This window comes from Mixophyes fleayi, chromosome 2, assembly GCF_038048845.1.
Source record: "Mixophyes fleayi isolate aMixFle1 chromosome 2, aMixFle1.hap1, whole genome shotgun sequence".
Classification (NCBI taxonomy): Eukaryota; Metazoa; Chordata; class Amphibia; order Anura; family Limnodynastidae; genus Mixophyes; species Mixophyes fleayi.
The window spans coordinates 160,376,531-160,387,084 of record NC_134403.1 but is presented as its reverse complement, the minus strand read 5'-3'; positions in this window follow the sequence as shown (position 1 = coordinate 160,387,084).

Genomic DNA, 10,554 nt, shown 5'->3' with positions numbered 1-10,554 from the left:
GCGGCACGCCGCCAAAGAAGGTGAGGGTGTGGCTTGCATCTTTGGGGGCGTACCTAACATGTGAAAAGAGCAAGGCCATCCTGCTGCAGAAAAAGGCACCCCTAAATTATTACCAAGCAGTCACGTTTTTTTAAGTAGTTGGGTCAAAACAACTTAATAAATATTGAAGTCAGGGCAGAAATACTTAAGTTGTTTGCAAAAATAATACGCATAAATCCAAGTATGTGCTCTTGTCACTTTTGTCCCTCTATCATCACACTGTGCCCCTTCATTGGCACTTTTGCCCCTTCACAATATCACATGTGCCCTTTCACCATCACCTCTGTGCCCATCACCATCACCACCTCTGTGCCTCTTCACCATCACCACCTCTGTGCCCTTTACCATCACCACTTCTGTGCCAATCACCATCACCACCTCTGTGCCTCTTCACCATCACCACCTCTGTGCCCTTCACCATCACCACTTCTGTGCCAATCACCATCACCACTTCTGTGCCATTCACCATCTCTGTGCCCTTCACCATCACCACCTCTGTGTCCATCACCACCTCTGTGCCCATCACCATCACCTCTTCTGTGCCCCTTCACCATCACCACCTCTGTCCCTCCGTTGTTTTACTTACCTTTCTATTGCCGTTCTTCTCCGGCGCGCTGCTCCTCCTCGGTCAGTCCAGATTTAAAAAAAACTTGCGGCACACCGGGGGGGCTTGGGTGCCGCGAGTCGGGGGAGGGGCCGAATTTTTTATTTTATTTTTTCAAAAATTGCTCCTGTCCCCCCCAGCTGTGCCCCCCAAGAGCCGCTAGGCCCTAGGCAGGTGCCTAGGTTGCCTAGCGGTAAATCCGGCCCTGCCAGGCTGTGCCCTTTTTCCTACTAAAAATGTTAAACTCACGTTTCTTAATTTCTCAAAATGTAGTGACCTGTTGTACAAATCCCAACAGCTGTTTTATCTTATCTGGCACAGATAAAAAGGTCTGGGGGAAATGTTATGGTCTAAGTAAACTTTGTGTCACATAGGTTTTTGGTCGCTAATGCATAGATTTTTTTTTTAGACATCATGTGGATTATCTGGATCTCTTTCATGATATTTCTATAGATTGTAAGCTTGCGAGCAGGGTTCTCTTACCTCTCTGTCAGTATTTCTTACCCAGTATTGTTTTATCAATGTTTGTTCCCAATTGTTAAGCGCTACGGAATTTGCTGGCGCTATATAAATAAATGTTGATGATGATGATATTTGGAGACTGTGCAAGGTTAACATAGTGGCAGATACACAATTTATATACTGTCACGGTCACTAGGAGTCTCGACCCAGAATCTACCAATAGATGACTTTACCCACCAGAGGCTCAGAGTCTAACACAGCGGCTGGTCTTTTCCAGGAACTCCCGCAAGGAAGTATGGGTTTTAGCGGCTTCCACTGTGCAGGTCGCGGCCCTCTGATGAGTAAGGTAGAGTTGACGGATAACAGCTATAGAAGATGGCTAGATAGTAGAGAAGGCTCAGAAGTAACAGAGCGTCTCGGGAGAGAAGAGGCCGTGCTGTGGTCAGCGGAGGATGGAAGTAGAACGAGAATGCTTCTGAAGGAGGCAGGTATAGTAGCAGGTCACAAAGGAACAAACTGGGGTTGAGTGATATAAGTATTGCCACCAATGTGGAGACGAGGTCTGTCCAGCCTGCAGGTACCATACAAGTCTGCGGCTGACAAGTATTACTGCTAACGCGGAGATGAGGTTTGTCCAGTCTGCAGGTACGATGCAAGGTAGCGTGGAGCTGTCTGCGGCTGACAGGTATTACCACTAAGGTGGAGGTGAGGCTTGTCCAGTCTGCAGGTACGATACAAGGTAGCGTGGAGATGTCTGCGGCTGACAGGTATTAGATCCAAGAGGTGTGAACTCCTTGGTTGCCTCAGCAGAATGAGAACCAAGAACAGGCAAGGAAGGAAGGTCAGGGGAAGCCTTAAATAGGAAGAGACAATTGGAGTACCAATGAGGGAGAGGGAAAGGTTTCAACAGTCCTTTCGGTCTGCACATGCACAGAAGCATGGCTAAGTATGTGGACAACCAAGGCATCGCAGGGGCGCCGGCAGAGTAGTGAGTGGGCTGACTCTTGACCCAGAGGAATCAGAGGACCGGTGAGTGACATATACATGTTATCATAATCATTATCTTTAACAGAATGGTTGTGTAGCATTTGCTCAGTTTGTTAGACCATTGCCACCAAGGGCCAGAGCTGTTGTAAGTGCATTTGATCTGGGCACTAAAGAGGAGTGCACAAAATTAGATTTCCTATTAATGGCACCTGAAAAGAAAATTTAAAGAGCTTCTATCTCATCTCCTTGGAGTTGTGAAATGGTAATCCTAAAATAATTTGATAAAAAAAAAAATATTAAAAACAGAAATAAACTCAGCCATATCCTAGTATTCTAAGGGTTTACTAGCATGAGTATTCAGAGAGAACTCTGTCACCTTGCACTCCTAATTGAATGTAAAACAAGAAAACCATTCTGCAAATACTGCAGCCAAATGTGTCTACATGGGAGACAGTGTAATTCCTTGAATGTTTTTTTGGAACATGAAGTGAGAACATTCTCTCAAAGGGCTTGTCCAAATGAGCACTTGATCTTAACCCTTACATAGCCCTAACACTTGTCTAACCCCAAAATTTGAATCTTCCCTAGCCTCCATACTTTATACCTACAATTGGCCTAAATCCTTATCTAAGCCGAAGCACTAATCACAAATGTATATCAATTGTGCTAAGCTTGTGTAAAAAAACATAAGTTCAAACTGAAAACGTATGCGATAATGCATATTACTTATATAAGTTTCATATGCGGTTCAGTTGATATGCGCTGAGTGTGTTCCATGTATTTGCAAATGCATCTGGAACACAAGAAGCAAAGAGCTTTTCAAAATAAATTATTCTAAATTACAAATAAATAAAATATCTCCCAAAATCCTTATTCACCAGTTTATTAAGGAAATATTATTATACTTTGCAACTAAAGCTAAAATCTTGTAATCCAAAGGGGAAAATTTTCTTCTTGTAATTCAAAAATAAAAAGCTTCATATTAGTAATTCAATAGGACAATTTTCATGTAATTCTTTGGTAAAAAGTTCCATTTCTGTAATCCAAGTAGAGCATTTTATTCTTGCAATCCAAAGTGAAATGTTCCATATTTAAAATCCAAAGGGAAAATCTTACAATATATTGGAAAATCTTCTTTTATTTTAATCCACAGGAAGATCTTCCTCTTAATAGTATCAATATCCATTCAGCCAATCACAAGCAGTCTTTAACGCTTTGATCCCACATCAATAGGCATTAATTGAATCTCTATTGATGTGGGAAAAAAACAATTACCATTGCTGTGTAGCTCCATTCATATCAATGGCTCTTTCATTTATATAGTTCATTAATTTAAATGAGGTTTCAAAATATAGTGCGCAACCCCATAGAAAGGAATGGGCCATAGCCATGAATGCACCTTCAATAAGAATTATAATTATTATCTTTTATTTATATGGTGTCACAAAGAATCTGCGTCAACAAAAGAGCAAGTGACAAAACAATTCATGTCATACAGGGAATAACAAAAACAAACTGATGTAAATTATCAACCAGGTTTAGAGCAGGTAAGGAGGTATAATTGAAGGCCAGGACACTAACTAGAGAGGGGAAAAGGGGGGGAATCTGAAGAAAGCTGAACCTGTGCCCAGGAGTATGGGAGCAGCTAACAGGATCAAAGCATACAAGGAGTGAAGGCAAGGGAGAAGATGAGACCAAGTGCAGAGGGCTGAGGTCTAGTGATGAGGGAGGTTTTCCTACCTCAGGGAGCATTTGAAACTATGCAGGCTGGGAGAAAGGGGGGGAATAGGGGCAGCACGGGAGAAATCTTGAATGTGGATGTAAGACGGGGTAACCAGATGGGAGGTGAGACGGCATTTGTTAGCTGATCAATGGGGGTGAGAGGGAGTGTGAATGAAGATGATTTGAAGCTGTAAGAAGCAGTGGAATTGAGGGTGTGGAGTTTGAAGAGGATTCTATATCTGATGGGGGGGCAGTGCAGTGCTTGACAGATGGGGAGGCAGATGTAATCTGGCGAGAGAGGCAGATTAGCCTCACTGCAGCATTGAGTATGGACTGAAGAGGACTGAGACAAGTGCAGGAATGGGCAGTAAGGAGGAGGTTGCAGTAATCAAGGCGGGAAATAATCAGGGATTTTACAGGTTCTAGACAGACAATAGTTGTAAATGAAAACAGAGTGTCTTTATTTAGAACACCGATCACTTACGTTATAACCAAATGCAGTTAAAGGTAATACAGCTATCACAAGTCCATAGGTACAATAGGCAATGTTGGTAAGATATGTTTGCAGACAGGAACAAAAGTACTTGATAATTTTGGTTATATATATTGCAGACAGGAACAAAAGTACTTGATAATGCTGTTACCAGGATAAGCAGATCAGCTGGAGACCAGGCACAATAGGTGAAGTACAGGCACCAGAAGAATGAATTACCAGGTTAGCCAGGTGGCACGAGACACTGGATGATCCACGGGAGAATCAGGCAAAAGAAGGGTCAGGTGTAACAGATACTGGATTACTATTACTAATCTTGATTAGCGCTGGCTTACCTGAGGTGCAGAGTCTAATGATCTCCCCGGTGTTCAACAAGAACCGCCGCAAGGCGGGGTGGGCTTCGCTGCCAGGAGTCGCAGGTCGCGGTCCTCAAGTTCGCCCCAAGATGTAGTGCAGCGGAGTGGAGCGGAAGATGCAGAGTCAATCAAGCCAGGTCGGTACACAGGAATGGAGGCAGGCAGAATCAGGAGGCAACTCAGAGTTAATCAAGCCGGGATCGGTACACGGGTCATAAGAGTAGAGGGATAGTTAGCAAGCCGGGTCGGTACACAGTGGTTGGAGAGCCAGGATAGTCTAACAAGCAGAGATCAGAACACAGGAAGACACAGGAGACTGGAAGATTCAGCAATCCACGAAGCACAGGAGCCAGGAACAGGTAAGTGGTAACTTGTTGCTCTGACAAGGCTGCAGTGTCCAGGTGAGCTTAATATAGTCTGTGGATAGTAAAAGCCGCCTCCCAGCCACGATCATGTGACCACCCAAACCAGGAAGTGCTGCTGTACACAGAGACAGAAAAATGAGCAGCATGAAAGCAAGTAAGTTTGTGACATTAGGCAAGCCAGGGGTCAGAAGCTGGAGGATCCACAATATACCAGGGAGTAAGCAGGAGCAAGATCCAATGAAGTCAGGGTCTGGGTGCCATATCGAAACAGGAGTATCACAGAATCCAGCAGCAGCAAAGACAAACGAACTGGCACTGGCCTGTTGAAAAAGGCAGTCTTTAAAAGGCCATCCACAGGTGATCACAATTCTGATCAGATGATGAGGGTTCAACCCCTTGCAGGCAAGGATAAACTCTACAGGTATAACGGCAGCATATCTGGTAGCACAGAGGTACTGCAGGCCTAATTCAAAATAAGGACAGAGTCCTAACAAATGCGTGGATGAAAGTTTTGGTGGCATTGATGTAGAGGAAGGATCTGATATGAGCTATATTGTGGAGGTGAAAGGGGTATGATAATGTGAGGGGTTGGATGTAGAGGGAGAGGGCGCAAAGAAGAGGGAGGAGTCTAGGATGACATCCAGGCATTGAAGTTGACGAAGAGAGGAGATGTTGGTATTACCAATAGTGATGGAGAGGGGTGGGGAGACACTTGCAGGACTACAAGTTCAGGTTTGGCCATTTTCAATTTAAGAAACTGATGGAACACCAAGGAGGAGAGGCAGCAGGACACCTTAGAGAGCATGGAAGGAGAGAGGCCAGAAGAGAAGAGGTAGATTTGGGTGTCATTGGCATATAAGTGATTCTGGAGGCTAAAGTAACTGATAAGTTCACACAGTGAAGAGGTGTACAAAGAAAGGAGCAGAGGGCTGAGGATGGAGCCCTGAGGGACTGGATCGGGAACTGCGAAGGATGGGGTGGAGGAGCCCAAGGTGGAAACAGAAAGAGGGGTTAGAGGGTTAGAGAGATAGGAGATGAACCATGAGAGGACAGTGTCAGTAAGGTCAATGGTGCAAAGAGTGTGCAGCAGGAGAGGGTTATTAACTGTGCCAAAGGGTGCAGACAGATCCAGGAGGGAGTAGTGCCTTTGCATTTGTCAAAAAGAAGATCATTAGTGACCTTTGACAGAGCAGTTTCTGTGGAGTATAGGTGGTGGAATCCAGATTGGAGAGGATCGAGGAGGTAGTTGTTGGAAAGATAGTTAAAGAGACAGTTGTAGGCAAGCTGTTCAAGCAGCTTACAAGTTAAAGGGAGGACAGAGATGGTAGTTAGGGAGGTGGGGGTCAAGATTTGTCCTTTTAAGGATAGGCAAAACAAGCACATTTTTAAAGAAAGAGAGGAAGATGCCAGTGGAGGGGGATAAGTTGAAAAAGTAGGCATGGCGAGAGCAGGCAGTATGCAAAAGCTACCTAAGGAGGCGTGAAGGAATATGATCAAAAGGGCAGGTTCATGAAGTAGAGGAAGTGGGGTGGAAGGAGCACAAATGATGATGGCTGGAGAGTGGGGGCTATCAGCGGCGCACGGAGGATTGTCGGGGGGGGTTTCCCCCCGCCGACCCAAAAAAAAACAAAAACAAAAAAAACCCTAGAGAGAGCTGCTGCGCTTGCGCAGCAGCTCCGTTTCGCCAGCGCTGTCCTATACAACAGCCGCTGCGCTGTCTAAGAAGCGTCTGCGGCGGTGCTGTATACAATACAGCACCGCCGCGGACGCTTCTTTGACAGTGCCGCGGCTGCTGCATAGGACAGTGGCCACTTAGTTAGCGCAGGGGGGGGGTTCTAGAGACTCAGAAACCCCCCCTGCGTGCGCCACTGGCTATGAGAGTAGTTGGAGGAGGAGATTTTGTTTCTGATGGAATCAATTTTCTTGGCAAAAGAAGGTGGTAATTTCTGTTGCAGTAATGAAGGGTAGAAGGGGAGAAGAGGGAGGGGAAACTAATGAGTTGAAATTATCAAAGAGGCAACGGGGGTTGGATGACTGAGATGAGATGAGAGACTTGACAGATTGTTTGGCTAAGGAGAGGGAGAAGCTGTAGGAGGAGAGGATGAACTTAAAGTTCATCCTCTATGAATGAGAAAATGTTAGGTCAATGCTAGTAAAATTGTGTTAAACCATAGTGGGTATGAACAAAATATGCTTCCATAGAGAAAAGTGGACTTCTTCAAACCGTGGGATATGCTTTAAATGCACTGAAATTGATCAAGCAGCTCCTCAAAAATGTGAAATGCTAATGTATGCAAATGCAAATATGGGTGTGGGGACATAGAATAAAATTGGTTTTATTTTTATATTTGCATGCTTTGCACAAGTCAGGTGCAGTGTTTAAATGGCGATGGGTAATATCCCTAAAACATTCTACTGTTGTTTTTGATGAGGTGACATATAGTGTGGCATTATAATAGAGGAAGTTTAGTTTAAAAGTCACTAGAGACATAGAGGAACAATTGCCTGACCTGTGCATTTTTTGACATCCATTGCAAGTTAAAATTGAAAATGAATGTGACATAATATTCAACCAAGTGTAATACATATTTTATTATATGTTCTGAAGAGATCATATGAGAAAATTCTCAAAAGGAGGTACTTATCTCCCAGATCTTTCACCTATAGTATTTCTAGAGGGAACATGTAAAATACTTACATATCCTCCTAGCATTGTCCATCAGCATATATAAACCTGCCTTCACTCAGATAACCATTATAGATTTAGCTTCTTGACCTAGGTATTATTGTCTATCGAATTACTCTTGATAATTTTATGTGGACATCATGCTTTGCTTTCTTCTCTGACCATAGTTAAACCTCATATTTTTTTGTGCTTGCTGAGAAATTGTTCTTCAAACATTATTCCAATCTCTTAAATGTTATGCAGGTGATAAAAGAAGGTGTCCTGCCATTCAGTGCCATCTTAGAAGGCTTATAAAACTATATTTAAATTATTGCATTTTTTCATGTTGCCAATTCCCCAAAATAAACACTGAATTAAATTTAGACACATATGTGTACCAGAGACATATAATGTTGCCCTTTCACTTGTTATTATACTTAGCTCTGTGGATAAAAGAGCGGTTTACTAAAGGTGTAGGCTTGTTCGACACACACAACAGCATAGTTTTTTCTTTTTCATCCGTTATAATTTATTAATTATATATTATATATTATTAATTTTATTAAACAACATGGGCATGCTTGTCAATCCTAACTAGCTATCACACTCATTACTGAGCTGAAGCCACTTATAAGGCATTTATTAATAAGATGCCGTTGCAGAACTACCATTAGTGCAGCAGGTGTGGTGCACAGGGTCCCATGGAGATAATGGGGCCTGCTGCACAAAGAACTACCTGCATCGGGGCGCACAGCTCTCTAGTTCTGCCTCTGATAAGATGCCATATATTTGCACTGTAAAATAAGTTTTTGAACCCATATCAGCTTAAATCAACTGGATATAATATTGCACACCTAAAAACTGTATTAACATTAATTTCTGGAAAATAAAATTCATTACAATTTACCTTTGTACATTAAATATTATAAGCAAAACAGGAGGTACTGTATTCAGCATTCAAAGCTGATTTCCATGTATAATTCTACTAGTAATACCCGAAAATCTTGGCAACCAGCCAATTCAGAGCATTGTGTACCACTCCAATGAGAGCTAGATGAGGGCACTTGTCACACAAATATAATGACCAAGACAGAATATTTAATCCCTGTTTTGCACATAATTTACTACTTACTGTCTGTTTCAGGCATCTTCACAACCACACAAATACTGACTGAACTGTAGGCACACTAACAATGCCTTCCACTGTTTCAATACTGGGTGCACAAATCGCACGCCCTGACCACCCAGGTTAGGAATAGGGGATCTTTGGTGGGTTAAGCCATTCTTAGGAACTATTAAATAGATATGGCAAAGCTGGGCTGGAATGTGTGAGATAAGGATTAATCTGTGTCAGAAGTTCACGGGGAGCCAGGAGTCAGGTGAGTATAGAGACAGTGGGGAATGCAGTGGTAGCAAGTCTGAGGTGTTCACATAACCGTTTGACTGCAGGGTTCTCTATCATATAATTAAGAGCTATTACCAACTTGATGAAAACATATACTTAGCGTATAATATTAATAATCCACTCAGAACAGATCATTACTAGCTACTGTGCTTGTGTGCATATTTTTCAGATCAATCTATTGTACATTTTGCTAAAATAGTATTATGTTTTTTTATGAGTAGGATGAGTTTTAACATGCATTTATTTTATAATTTTTTTCCCCATTTTTAAAATCTTTTTTAATGCATTTTTGCACATAAACCACATTACTTCAAGGTAAAAAAAAATATTAGAACCCCATATAATGCATTTTGATATACCTATCTATAGAAACAATGTTAAAAAATGGGTAAAACCTGGAAAAGAGACAGACGTAGGCAGAGTGATGGTTTCCTTACTAGGTATACACTAAGCTGCAGGTTTGAAAAAGTGGGGATGTTGCCTATAGCAGCCAATCAGATTCTAGCTTTCATTTATTTAGTGCTTTCTACAAAATGACAGCTAGAATCTGATTGGTTACTATAGGCAACATCCCCACTTTTTCAAACCCGCAGCTTAGTAAATCTAGCCCCTAGTGTAGTAGAACATTGTAAACATGAGGGTCTTTAGGGGCACTCCTTGCTATACAGAGAGGAACATCGCTATTTTCATTCTTCAAAAGGACTTGAATTTTGCCTTCGGGTCTTGTCCAAAATAGCAAAAGGCTTCACATAGACAAATGTGACCTATGCAGTAACGTCCATCCTGGTGTTTACTCATTCTCCTGATTTATTTCAATCATAGATGATGCTAAACTGAGCAGTGTTTTAGGAGAAAAAAAGGAAAAATATCTTAAGAGTCTATGCAATGCTTCAGTGTACTCTTAGTTTGCTGATGATATCTCCTGAGAGCGAAGAGCAGCTGTGCACCTTGCTGTACGCTTGTCCGATCATTCAGATGCACCAGTGCAAAAATAAGGCATTCTCTGGTGTGCATCTAGTGAACTTCATAAATTATCTCCAGTATGTTAACAAACAGTAAATTATTTTAGGTATGCGAGGGTGCACAGTTGCCAGGTGATTTATTGTATTGCCTGCAGCAATGTGAATGATTTGTTAACCAATTTGCAGTGGTCAAAGTAGAAATTTAGAAGTGTCGGTATGAAAAATGTAATGGGAATGTAAGTGAATGGAATTTGATAGAGTTACAATGAAGGCAGTAGGAGAAGTGGGGATATGGCATACCACTGTATACACCCCCACTCCATCCACTGCCAATAAGTAAATTAGCATGAGTGACATGGAAACGATGCAGCAGCATGTTTATTGAATATATTGTAAGTGTAATCTAGTACTACATGTTTCTGGTGGAACTTTATTTATGTTTTACTTTAAACGTGTATAAATATGACAACTTAATAGAAAACTCTGTCAATTTT